Below are 12,530 nucleotides of genomic sequence, written 5' to 3'. Positions count from 1 at the left end.
CCGGAGCGGCAACCACCGGAGCCGCAGGAGTGCCGAGGAGCAGCGGAGTGAAGGCCCCGCCACGGCCCCTGCCGGCCGGTCTCTGGAACTTGAGCGCCCCGCCCCTCTCTTGAGGGCGCCCCCTGGAGCCCACCCGGCTAGCGGGCGGCTGGCGGCCTGCGCCAACCCAGGCCGCTGGGCGTCATGCGATCGATGACTCGGCGCGCAACGGCGCCGCCTGGGAGCGGGAGGACCACAATGCGCAGGCGCCGAGACTGCCGCGGCGAGCGAGCTAGGCGATGGTAGCCGCTATTCTGCGGCCGGGCCGTGCGGACCCCTTCCGGGCGTGCGTGGAGAATGTTAGCGCCGAGAGAGAGGCTGCACAGTATGTGACTTGCCCCTCCGCAAGGCCCAGGCGTGCCTGGTTCTTACCGCACTTCCTCCGTGGCTCCCAGCTCCAGCGGCAGGCATCTGTTCTGAGAAGCCTTAGGTTGAGCCCGGGCTCTGGTAGTTTCCTCGTGTTACTGCAAAATATGAAGCAGCTTTTAGTCCGTCACCTAAATCAGAGGGTATAGTAGTAATCTGCTGCATAGCAGTCACCCCAAAGCTTAGCAGCTTAAAACAACGAACAGTTATGGTCCTGTAGATTCTGTACATCAGGAGTTTGGGCATGGAGTGGCTGGGTGGTTCTGTCTCGGTCTCTCGTGACATTGCAGTCAAGATGCAGGCCAAGGCTGCATTTGTCTGAAGTCTTGACTCAGGCTGGAAAACCTGCTTGCAGGATAAGCTCACTCACAGTCCCGTTGGCAGGAGACCTGTTTTTCACGGCACAGACCTCTTGAGTGTCCCTAGGATATGGCATCTGGCTTCCCTCAGAACACGTGATCCCAGAGAGACCAAATCAGAAGCTACCATGTCTTTTGTGATGCAGCCTCAGAAGTCACACATCACTTCTGTCATTCTAACCAACCCGTCAGTGTGGGAGGATCAATCCAAAGGCATGAATACCAATAGACAGGGATCATCGGGACCCACGTGGGAGGCCCGCTACCGTTGAGGGTCTGACAGTGATGATGATGATGATGATGATGATGATGATGATACCTTGGAGAATCTTCAAATCTCATCTTTGTATGATAGCCGGTTGTCCCAACTATAATAAAAGAGTCAAATGAAGTTTCTTCCACTAGGTGGCAGTACTTGTCCACATCCTGACCTTCATTAAATAAGCACGTCTTGGACACCCGACTTTCTGACAGATACTATCCCAGGTGCTGGGGTCTCAGAGAACGGAAAAGGCATGTTCCTACCGGTGCAGAGTTAACAGCTGAGTGAGTCAATTCTTGTAGTAGAGCATAATAAGTGTTTTGTTTATGATAGAGATCAGAACAATGCTGGGCACAGGGGTACATAGAGAAGGGTTGTGCCAGTAGGGTTCTTGATTGGCAAGGAATATGAGATTGAGGAAGGGTGGCAGGACCAGGGTGGCTCAATGTGGTCAGAGAGAAGGACAGTGTGTACATCTCAGATAAAGAAGTGCCTTGAACTGAGCAAAGGATTTGGGACACATTCTAGAATGTTTGGGAAGTCAATGAAGAGTTTTAAGCAGAGGATTCTTTATCAGACGTTGCTTACTTCTGAGCAATAGAGACTAGCTTTGGCTAAGAAGAAAAGGAACATGTTTAAAAGGATTCTGGATAGCTCAGGGAATTTGGGGGAGGACTAAAGAAGTGGTTCCTGGATAATTCCAGAAATGGAACTCAACCACGCTGCAGAACTGGCCTGATGAGGAAACTATCATGACTGGGATTGCTGCTGCTGCCCCACCCGGCCCCGGAGGAAACTGTCACCCTGACAGGAACCACTGTGGAATGGCTGCCACCCTCATATGCCACATGTTTTTGCAGCCTCCTGCACCAACAAAATGCCAGGTTTCCAAAAGAACCTGTTTCCTCACTTTGCTCACTTCTAAATCAAAGGCTCATAGGGATGCATCTGCTTGAGGGAGATCGAGTCCCATGTCTGAGTCCTGGCTACAAAGGAGAATGAGATTGAGAGTCTGAACTCCTTCCTTGGGAAGGCAAGACTTAAAATAATTGGAATTTCTGCCAAGTGTAGACAGGCCGTTCAAAAGATGATAGGAAGCCATGAGTCTGAATGGTGTACACCACAAGGGGCATAGGTCAGATCTGAAATGTGAATCTATCACTGGTCAAGTATGGGGGATATATATTAGATCAGAGTTCCTCAACCTTGGCACTGTTGACATTTGGGGCCTCGTAAGTCGTAGTTGTGGAGGACTATTCTGTGCCTTGTAAGATGTTCAGCAGCATCCCTGGTCTGTCCACAAATGCTACTAGAAACCTCTCAGTTGTAGAGCGAAAGATGTCCTCAAACTTTGCCCCATGTTCCCCAGAAGGCAAAATTGTCTTGAATGTAGGGACCAGCTCAGTTAGGAGACTCTTTTGATAACTGAAAGAAGAAAGCAATTAGTGGGATGACAGTAAGATTGTAAACGATGGGTGAGCAGGGATGATGTTACAGAGATAGACATAATAGAAGTTGGAAAATGGCTATATTTGGAGACCTTATTGGTTAGGATACAGCTTCAGCTACCCTAACAGAGATCTGAATAGTAACCTAAAAAAGATAGAAGTCTGTTTCTCTCTGAGATACCATTCTTGGAGAAAACAGTGCAAGGCTAATATGGTGGCCATCTTTAAAGACCATCTACCACAGTCCACCTCTCGGTACTGTGTAACCCTGGATAAGTTACTACCTATAAAAATGAAAATAGTAACAAGAATGTATCAGACAGCCGTGTTGTAAAGGTTAAGTGAGAGAATACCTTTGGTTCTGTCTTTTGTTTTAAGCCACTACTTTTGCGACCATTTGTTAAAACAACGGAAAACTAATCTACCTGGGATCCTTGTCTCAATCCTTTGCCCAGTAGGGTGTAAACACCGGCATGGCAGAAGTAATCCAATCACAGGGATTTAGCAGGGTCCTGGAAGAGAACCAGAGCATCTCCAAGGCACTGCCAAGATTTAAGGTACTCTAGAGGATGATCATCCAAAACCTCAAAGATCCATGACAATGATCTCTCAACTATTTCTCTCCTTCAGAATTTTTTTTTCTCTTACAGATCCCATTTTAATGTCTGCAAGCAACAGTTACTGCAACTTTCAAAGACTTCAGAAATGTAAATTTCTTTTTTTTTTTTAATGAGCCATTTCATAGAATACTACAAAGGGATAATGTCAGTCTTCTGTGGGAATACATTGGCTCACAAGGCTTCCTTTTTTTTAATGTTATATTTAAAATGGTTTTAGGTTTATGGAATGATTCTGAAGACTTATATACCACATACTCAATTTTCCCTATTAGTAACCTCTTAATGTTTATTTATTTTTGAGAGAGAGAGCACAGTGTGCAGGGGAGGGGCAAAGAGAAAAGAGAGACAGGGGATCCAAAGCAGGCTCTGTGCTGACAGCAGAGAGCTTGATGTGGGACTCAAACTCATGAACGAACCATGAGATCATGACCTTAACCAACTGAGCCACCCAGATGCCCGGTTGATGCATTTGTAATAACCAAAGTCTATACTTTATTCAGATTCTCTCTGTTTTTTCCTAATCTCCTTTTTCTGTTCCAGGATCCCACCTAGGAGACCACATTACACCTAGTCATCATGTCTCCTTGGGCTTCTCTTGGCTGTGACAGTTTCTTAGACTTCCTTTTTTTCTTTTTTTTTAAATGACCTTAACAGTTTTAAGAATTACTTGTCAGGTATTTTGTAGAACATCCTTCAATTTGTCTGATATTTTCTCATGATTAGACTGAGGTAATGTGCTCCTGGGAGGTAGACCGCAAAAGTCCAGGTTCCATTCTCATGTCAACAGTGCATACTGTCAATATGACTTCTCACTGTTGATGTTAACTCAGATCACTTGGCTTCTCCACTGTAAAGTTACTCCTTCTTTCTCCTTTTTATATTGTATCCTTTGGAAGAAAGTCACTATGTGCAACCCACACTTAGAGTGGGAGTTATGCCCTACCTCCTTAGGAGTGGAGTATGTACATAAATTATTTGAATTTCCTCTATACAGGAGATTTGTTCTGTTTTCTATTTATTCAGTCCTTTATTTATATCAGTGTGGAGTTACATTTCTTTTATTCTTTGGCTTATAATCTAATACTACTTCATTTATCTGTTTTTGCTCAAATTGTTCCGGCTTTGACCACTGGGACATCTTTCAGTTGGCTACTGTATCCATTTGATATCACTGTGGATTTTTGTTCACTTCTTCTGTGTTTTCTTTTTTTTCTGGTTTTGAGCACTTTCTTATTTTCTGTTACTATAAGATGCTTTAGGACAATTTTGTATATATCCTGCCCCAACCTTAGAGTCAGCCATTTTTCCACGGTGCCCCAGTTCCTTTTACTGAAGAGTGGTATTAGAAATCAATATCTGGGGGGTGCCTGGGTGGCTCAGTCTGTTGAGTGTCCGACTTCAGCTCAGGTCATGATCTCACTGTCTGTGAGTTCAAGCCCCGCGTCAGGCTCTGTGCTGACAGCTGGGAGCCTGGAGCCTGTTTCAGGTTCTGTGTGTGTGTCTCTCTCTCTTTGCCCCTCTCCTACTCATGCTCGCTCTCTCTCTCTCTCTCTGTCAAAAATAAACATTAAAAAATTAAAAAAAAAAAAAAAAAAGAAACCAGTATCTGGGTGCTAGGTGTGCTCATTGCTGTTGGGGTATTATTGCTTCTAAGCCTTCTCAGCTGACACATCTGAGAGATATGTATATGTACATTTTCCATACATAACCATCTATATCTATGTATGAAGCTGAGCATGAGTTCATTCTCATGTTGCCAACTCTAATCCATTGCCACATGATCATTCTGGTCACCTTCTTTGCTTTGTCTGTAAATTCCCAATCCAACTGTGACAAATCTAGCTCCACCCCATCCACCATCCATTTATTTAATCATTCATTTCCAGTATCTAGCAGTTTCACAGTCCTTAACCCATACCCTTGTCAAAAACAACCTTGTCAACTGCAGTACAGTGCTTCATCAACCGTGCGTGTAGCCCTTCGTCTTATAGACTCCATTCTTTCCCAAACTGACCCAGGTCACCATCTTGTTCCCCAATCCCATTCAGCAAGGTTGTTTCATACATTTATAATACATTTAGATTCTTTTCTCACATTCTGCATTCTGTCATGGACCTCTCCATCTCCTACGTGATTTTTTTTTTAAGTTTACATACATTAAGATTTACTCTTTGACCCGTAAAGTTCTATCAGTTTTGACAAATGCATAATGTCTTGTTTCACCAACCTGAAACATCCCCTGTGCTTCAACTTACTTCACCACCACTCTTACGTACCCCTCCCCCCCGCCACCAAACCTCTGGCAATTACGGGTCTCTTTACCATCACTTTACTTTTGCCTTTTCCAGAATGACATGTAATTGGAATCAGAATGTGGATAGAATTTTCTGGCTTCATGACTGGCTTCTTTTACTTAACAATATGTGTTTAAGATTAATCCATGTCTTTTTTGGCTTCATAGCTTATTTCTTTTTCATGCTGAATAACATTCCACTGTATGGTTGTATTATAGTTTATCCATTCACCTATTGATAAACTGGTTGCTCCTAGTTTGGAGCAATTGTGAACAAAACTTCTATAAATATTTGTGTTTGTGCAAGTTTTTATGTGGACCTAAATTTTCAAATCAGTTGGATAAACACCCAGGAACACCATTGCTGGATCATATGGCAAGACTAGGTTTAATTTTGCAGGAAAGTGCCAAACTGTTTTCCAAAGTGGCTGTACCACTTTGTATTCCCATTAGCAGTGAATGAGACTTGCATTAATTTGTACTGTCAGGTTGTTTTTCATTTTAGCCATTTTAACAGATGGTATCTTGTTGCTTGAATTTGCAATTCCTGATAATGCTGAGCATCTTTCTGTATGTTTATCTGCCATCAATACATCTTCAGTGAGGTGTTTTCAGCTCTCTTGCCCACTTTTTTAAATGTAATTTATTGTCAAGTTGGCTAACATACAGTGTATACAGTGTGCTGTTGGTTTTGGGGGTAGATTCCCATGATTCATCTCTTACATACAATACCCAGTGCTCATCCCAACAAGTGCCCTCATCAATGCCCGTCACCCATTTTCCCCTCTCCCCTGCCCCCCTCCATCAACCCTGAGTTTGTTCTCTGTATTTAAGAGTCTCTTATGGTTTGCCTCCCTCCCTCTCTGCTTGAAGCTGTTTTTTTCCCCTTGCCTTCCCCCATGGTCTTCTGTTAAGTTTCTCAATTTCCACATATGAGTGAAAACATATGATACCTGTCTTTCTCTGACTTATTTCACTTAGCATAATACCCTCCAGTTCCATCCACATTATTGCAAATAGTAGGATTTCATTCTTTCTCATTCTTTCTTATTCCATTGTATATATAAACCACATCTTCTTTATCCATTCATTAGTTGATGGACATCTGGGCTCTTTCCATAATTTGGCTATTGTTGAAAGCACTGCTATAAACATTGGGGTACATGTGCCCCTATGAATCAGCACTCCTCTATCCTTTGGATAAATTCCTAGTAGTGCTATTGCTGGATCATAGGGTAGTTCTATTTTTAATTTTTTGAGGAACCCCCACACTATTTTCTAGAGCAGGTGCACCAGTTTGCACTCCCACTAGCAGTGCAAGAGTGTTCCCATTTCTCCACATCCTCACCAGCATTTGTTGTTTTCTGAGTTGTTAACTTTAGCCACTCTGGTGTGAGGTGGTATCTCAATGTGGTTTTGATTTGTATTTCCCTTATGATAAGTGATACTGAACATCTTTTCATGTGTCTGTTGGCTGTCTGGATGTCTTCTTTGGAAAAGTGTCTATTCATGTCTTCTGCCCATTTCTTCACTGGATTATTTGTTTTTCAGGTGTTAAGTTTGGTAAGTTCTTTATAGATTTTGGATACTAACCCTTTATCTAATATGTCATTTGCAAATATCTTCTCCCATTCCATCGGTTGCCTTTTAGTTTTGTTGATTGTTCCCTTTGCAGTGCAGAAGCTTTCTATCTTGACAAGGTTTCAATGGTTCATTTTTGCTTTTATTTCTCTTGCCTTTGGAGATATGTTAAGCAAGAAATTGCTGTGGCCAAGGTCAAAGAAGTTTTTGCCTGCTTTCTCCTCTAGGATTTTGATGGTTTCCTGTCTCACATTTAGGTCTTTCATCCATTTTGAGTTTATTTTTGTGTATGGTGTAAGAAAGTGGTCCAGGTTCATTTTTCTGCATGTTGCTGTCCAGTTCCCCCAGCACCATTTGCTAAAGAGACTGTCTTTTTTCCATTGGATATTCTTCCCTGCTTTGTCAAATATTAGTTAGCCATACATTCGTGGGTCCACTTCTGGGTTCTCTATTTTATTCCATTAGTCTGTGTTTGTTTTTGTGCTAATACCATACCGTCTTGATGATTACAGCTTTGTAGTAGAGGCTAAAGTCCGGGATTGTGATGCCTCCCACTTTGGTTTTCTTTTTCAATATTACTTTGGCTGTTCAGGGTCTTTTGTGGTTCCATACAAATTTTAGGATTGTTTGTTCTAGCTTTGAGAAGAATGCTGGTGCAATTTTGATTGGGATTGCATTGAATATGTAGATTGTTTTGGGTAGTATTGACATTTTAACAATATTTGTTCTTCTAATCCATGAGCATGGAATGTTTTTCTATTTCTTTGTGTCTTCTTCAATTTATTTTCACAAGTTTCCTATAGTTTTCAGCATATAGATCTTTTACATCTTTGGTTAGGTTTATTCCTAGGTATTTTATGGTTCTTGGTGCAATTGTAAATGGGATCAATGTCTTGATTTCTCTTTCTGTTGCTTCATTATTGATGTATAGAAATGCAACCAATTTCTGTACATTGATTTTGTATCCTGCAACTTTGCTGAATTTATGTGTCCATTCTAGCAGCTTTTTGGTAAAGTCTTTAAGGTTTTCCATGTAGAGTATCTTGTCATCTGCAAAAAGTTAAAGTTTGACTTCTTTGCCAATCTGGATGCCTTTTATTTCATTTTGTTGTCCGATTGCTGAGGCTAGGACTTCCAACACTATGTTAAACAACACTGGTGAGAGTGGACATCCCTGTCATATTCCTGATTTCAGGGGGAAAGCTCTCAGTTTTTCCCCATTTAGCATGATATCAGCTGTGGGCTTTTCATATATGTCTTGTCCAATTTTTAATTATATTTTTCTTATTGTTGAGTTTCCTTTAGTTTCCCAAATATAAATCAAATTTCTTTGCATGATAAAAACCCTTCATAGTCCAGCTGGAAACCACTTTCTTCAACCTTCCCAATGATCCCTATTCACACTGCACTAATCCAAAATACATCCCCCCTGGCCCCCCACTTTACATCCTCTCCCACAAGTAAGTTTGTATGCCTCTGTGATTTTGCACATGCTGATCCTTCTACCTGGAATACCTTCTTCAAAGAAAAGTGTGTTGCTCCTTCCTTTTGCTCCAAGAGCACTTGGAACATACTTTTGAACGTTATCCATCATATTGCAGTGCAATTATTTGCATATCAGGCTTTCTCTAGTCTTGGGTTATGAGTTTCTTAAGGGGACAAGGCAGGTTTTATCCATCTTCAACAACATCCAGTCCCCACCTCCATTGTTAGGCCCGGTTAAGCAAAATTTAAAATGGTATAAAGATATTCATGCTTATCTCTGAGTTCTTGGTATATCTGTTTGGAAAGTATGATCTTCATTCTGTCTCTACCTGAGAATGCCAGATTGGGCTTAGTTTGAGTGTTTACTTACAAATCCAATACATTTTCCAGAATCTTGAGCTTTAATTTGCACAGTTTCTAATTTAGTAGGTCTGGAGAAGGGCTTGAGAGTTTGCATTTCTAATGATTTCCAGGTGGTGCTGCTGTGAAACTACACTTTGGGAACCACGGGTCTGGACCATGTGATCTTGCTGTGGTTGTTTTGGGTTGTCTTAACAGTACGAAGCACTTTGAGGTAGGTGTGCTTGGTAAGAAATTGAAATGGACCTTAAATAAGTGTTGTGAGATGAAATTCGGACCATGCAAGCTAGAAAAAGCATCTTCAGAAGCTGTTAAAATGATTAAAACCCTATCCAAGGACCAAATTAAGATATATGGAATCTGTTGAAAGAAACAAAATAAAAATATAAAAATATTCTTGGAAAGCAAACTAGAAGGAAGCATACAGAAGACAGGGATAAGGGATGGGAGGAGCCCCAAGGATTTTCACCATTTGCTATGTAAACTTCAGTCTTGTTTGAATCTGTCACCTCTGTCACCAAGAGAATGTTTTCAAATATGTATTGGATAATTAAGAATAATATTATTAGGAATATTAGAATCTGGCCCTCAAGAGGAGCCATGTTCTATAGCAAGGGCTAGATAGAATACTTGAATATACTTTATTTTCTTGATTCTCAACCAAGGTTGTCCAAGGACATTAGACAGGTATAGACTGGAGATATTTTGGTCACAACTAAGGTAGGAGAAAATGGTGCTACTAACATCAGGGCAGAGGCCAGGGATGCTGTTATATGTCCCACAGCACACAGGACAGCCCCCACATGAAAGAATTGTATGGCCCAAAATGTCAATAGCACTAAGGTGGAGAAACCCTTGTCTGTGTGATGTGGGCTCACACTGATGGTTCTCAGACATTTCAAAGTTGTATTACACTATCATGAGTGCTTGGTTCCACAATATCCCTCATGTCTCATAAGGGTCATGTATGTACATTTCAAATTTAACATGAATTTAAATTCACTTTGAACTGCAAATAATAAAATGTAGTTCCCTTTCACACAACTGATAATAAGTAGAGGTAAGTGGGTAAGTGGATTTGTTTATTTTTCAAAACCAAGAGGGAGATAGTGCCATAAACCATTCCAGAATGTGACTGGTGGGAGGGCCATGGTCTAGGTAGATCAGTCACCACAGGCATCAGGAGAGGGTGGCCTGGGACAGATCTGGGAAGAGGGGGAGATGCTTCCAAGTGATAAGATGATTCTGCCAGATGTCTCCTCAGCCCTTCCAGGGTGAACTGTAGGGTCACTGATCTCTCTTGAGAGCCACACAAATTCCAGACAGCTTCCTCTGGTCAGTAATAGGCTAGCAACTTCAAACAAACACATGCATCTGTGTCACTGTCACAGATTCAGTTAGCAACTTGGAAAAGCAGATGTATTACCTAGCAACAGCATCCTTCTCTCTCCTCACCTTCCACATCCCCTGGGCTGTGGGCTGCCCTTTAACCACTTCCTGAAGAAGCAGTTTGGCATAGTGGTTAAGAGAACAGACTCCGGGAGGTAGGACAACTGGGTCCTGAGTCCTGGCTCTACAGCCTTAACTGTGACACCTAAGCTTAGGCATATACTTAACCTCTTAGTTTCCTCATCTATAAAATTTAGATAATATTAGTACCTCATACAGTCTTGGTGGGGATTTAATGAGGTAATATATGGTTGGTGCCCAGAGCATAACAAAAAATAGATGTTAGCTCTTATTTTTTCCTACCTCCTATTCCTTCTTCAGGGTGTCCTTTTAACCAGATTTCACCAATACAAAATGTTGGCACATCCCCCCCCAACCCCATATACAGATGATCCCTACCCCTCTCACTTTTCTCTCCTGCAAGAATAATATGATTTGTCTTCCAAGCTCAAATGAAGTCTGGTATTCAGATAGCTTTTTTCTATATGGGAATAGCCTGGACATTCTAAGAAGCAGGATGCTCAGTTCCTTAACACTGTTAAGGAACACTAACATCTTGACCTCTTTCTTTAATGAACAATTATTCTACCTAGTTAATTATAATGTTTCTTTGTAGTTTTAATTAAAAACATCCCTTGATCTGTAGAGACTAACAGCAGTCAGCCATTAGTAAGTGAAATAATTAATCTTGCCTTCTAGATTGCCATCGTGGGTAGGCTGGATAATCAGGATTTCCCAGCAAATTTTCAGTTAAATCTGAAAAACTAAAATAAATAGTGAAACTGGGCACAGTGCTACTGGCTTTGTCATGATGACAAATTCAGCAAATTTACCCTAAAGCAACTCCTTTAGCAGAAAGGAGGCTAACTGAGCTGACTTCCCAGGTCCCTTCCAAATAAAATAAAACACACTAGCTGCACTCTCTTCTTCCATCTTTGTTTCCTAAACTCGAATTATTAGAGCCTCCTTTTCTAGCATTATTCCGTGTCCCACCTGAGTTGCACCATTATTTCGTTTTCCCCATAAATCAACCCACTTCTTAAACTATATGTACATTTGTTTAAAAGGGGAAGCTATATAAACGGAAAACATACTCATTTCCAAATAGAGAGTAAATGTAAAAAATAAATACCATAGAAACTAAACTTTGTATGTTTTTTTTAAAGTAGGCTCCACACCTAATGTGAGGTTTGAACTCACAACCCCAAGATCAAGAGTCTCACGTTCTACTGACTGAGGCAGCCAGGCACCCCAACTTTGTATGTTTCTCAAAAGTTGTTTAAAATATCTTTCAAATTATTAATTTAAAATAAAAAAGAGAAAATATAGTAGTGACGCATCTTATTAACACTGTATGAAAAACTATGTGCTAGCTCAATCAGCTTAATTGCCTCAGCGACTCTGAAGTGTAAGCATGGTCTCCACTTGTACAGAGGATGGTGGAGACCCAGACAAGTGGAGTAAATTGTCCGGGGTGCCGGGTGGGGTGGGCAGGGCAGGTCCCTGTGAGGCGAGAGCCCTGGAGCACTGCAGGACAGAGACCCCTGGTTCACTTTCTCCAGGCCACCCTTCCAGAAAAGTCTCCTCAAATCCTGCACCAGATGCCCCAGAATACACAACAGTGACTCGGGTTTCCACCAAGAGTTTCAGATCTTCTAGGACAAAAGGAAAAATTAATACTTGCGTCAGGAAAAGTACTGCTGTTTTACAACGTTCAGCTTTCCTGTAAGTCTAGCAGATCCTGTGCAGCTGGTTAATGGACAGGAGAGGCACATAGGAGGCTGAGTGGATTGGGGATCTTTGCGACAGAAAAAGAATGGGGCAGCAGGGGATGAAGGTGAAGGCAGGCAGCCGCTCTGGGCAGGAGAGATGGGAGGAAACCTGGGACCGTGAGGGAAGAGAGAGAGAAAGAGGAGAAACAGGCACTGACACCCAGGGAAGATTCTGAGGAAAGGACAGAAATATGAATCGTTTTCCATGTGATGTGTGATGTCACTCCTCTTCTCCCATGTCTACTTTTGTGTTCTTTTTCCTCATATGCTAAAAACAATCACAATAAAATTTCAAGTGTTTAAGTTTCCAGCTCCTGAGATGATCCCACATCCCTCCAGTAGCACATGCACCACGGGAAACCGCCTCTCACATGCACCTGTCCACTTCTGTGGCTTTCACTTCGCCTCTAGGATGATGACTTAGAAATTCGTTATTTCCAGCAGACCTTGCCCCGAACTCCAACTCCCCACGTGACACCGCTGTTCAGATGTCCAG

At 42.0% G+C, this 12,530-nt stretch overlaps 1 protein-coding gene across 8 annotated transcripts in view; it reads left to right on the top strand.

The window, feature by feature from the left end:
• The first annotated feature begins 43 nt into the window (after window positions 1–43).
• The window catches only part of BPIFC (BPI fold containing family C), a 54,180-nt gene continuing 41,693 nt past the window's right edge, over window positions 44–12,530 (top strand). For 3 of the 8 annotated variants that reach the window (XM_078449499.2, XM_078449501.2, XM_078449498.2), the window contains exons 1-4: window positions 807–1,310; window positions 2,930–3,031; window positions 3,105–3,181; window positions 8,927–9,027. The gene's annotated coding sequence lies outside the window, so the exon portion shown is untranslated. Of the gene's footprint in view, window positions 365–806; window positions 1,311–2,929; window positions 3,032–3,104; window positions 3,182–8,926; window positions 9,028–12,530 lie in introns of those variants that run through there. The other 5 variants (XM_078449500.2, XM_060656511.3, XM_060656515.3 and 2 more) reach the window with 5 other exon arrangements.

This window comes from Panthera onca, chromosome B4 (genome assembly GCF_046562875.1).
Source record: "Panthera onca isolate mPanOnc1 chromosome B4, mPanOnc1 haplotype 2, whole genome shotgun sequence".
In the NCBI taxonomy this organism is placed as follows: Eukaryota; Metazoa; Chordata; class Mammalia; order Carnivora; family Felidae; genus Panthera; species Panthera onca.
Note: the sequence above shows the minus strand (reverse complement) of the source record. Positions and strands in the feature narration are given on the sequence as shown.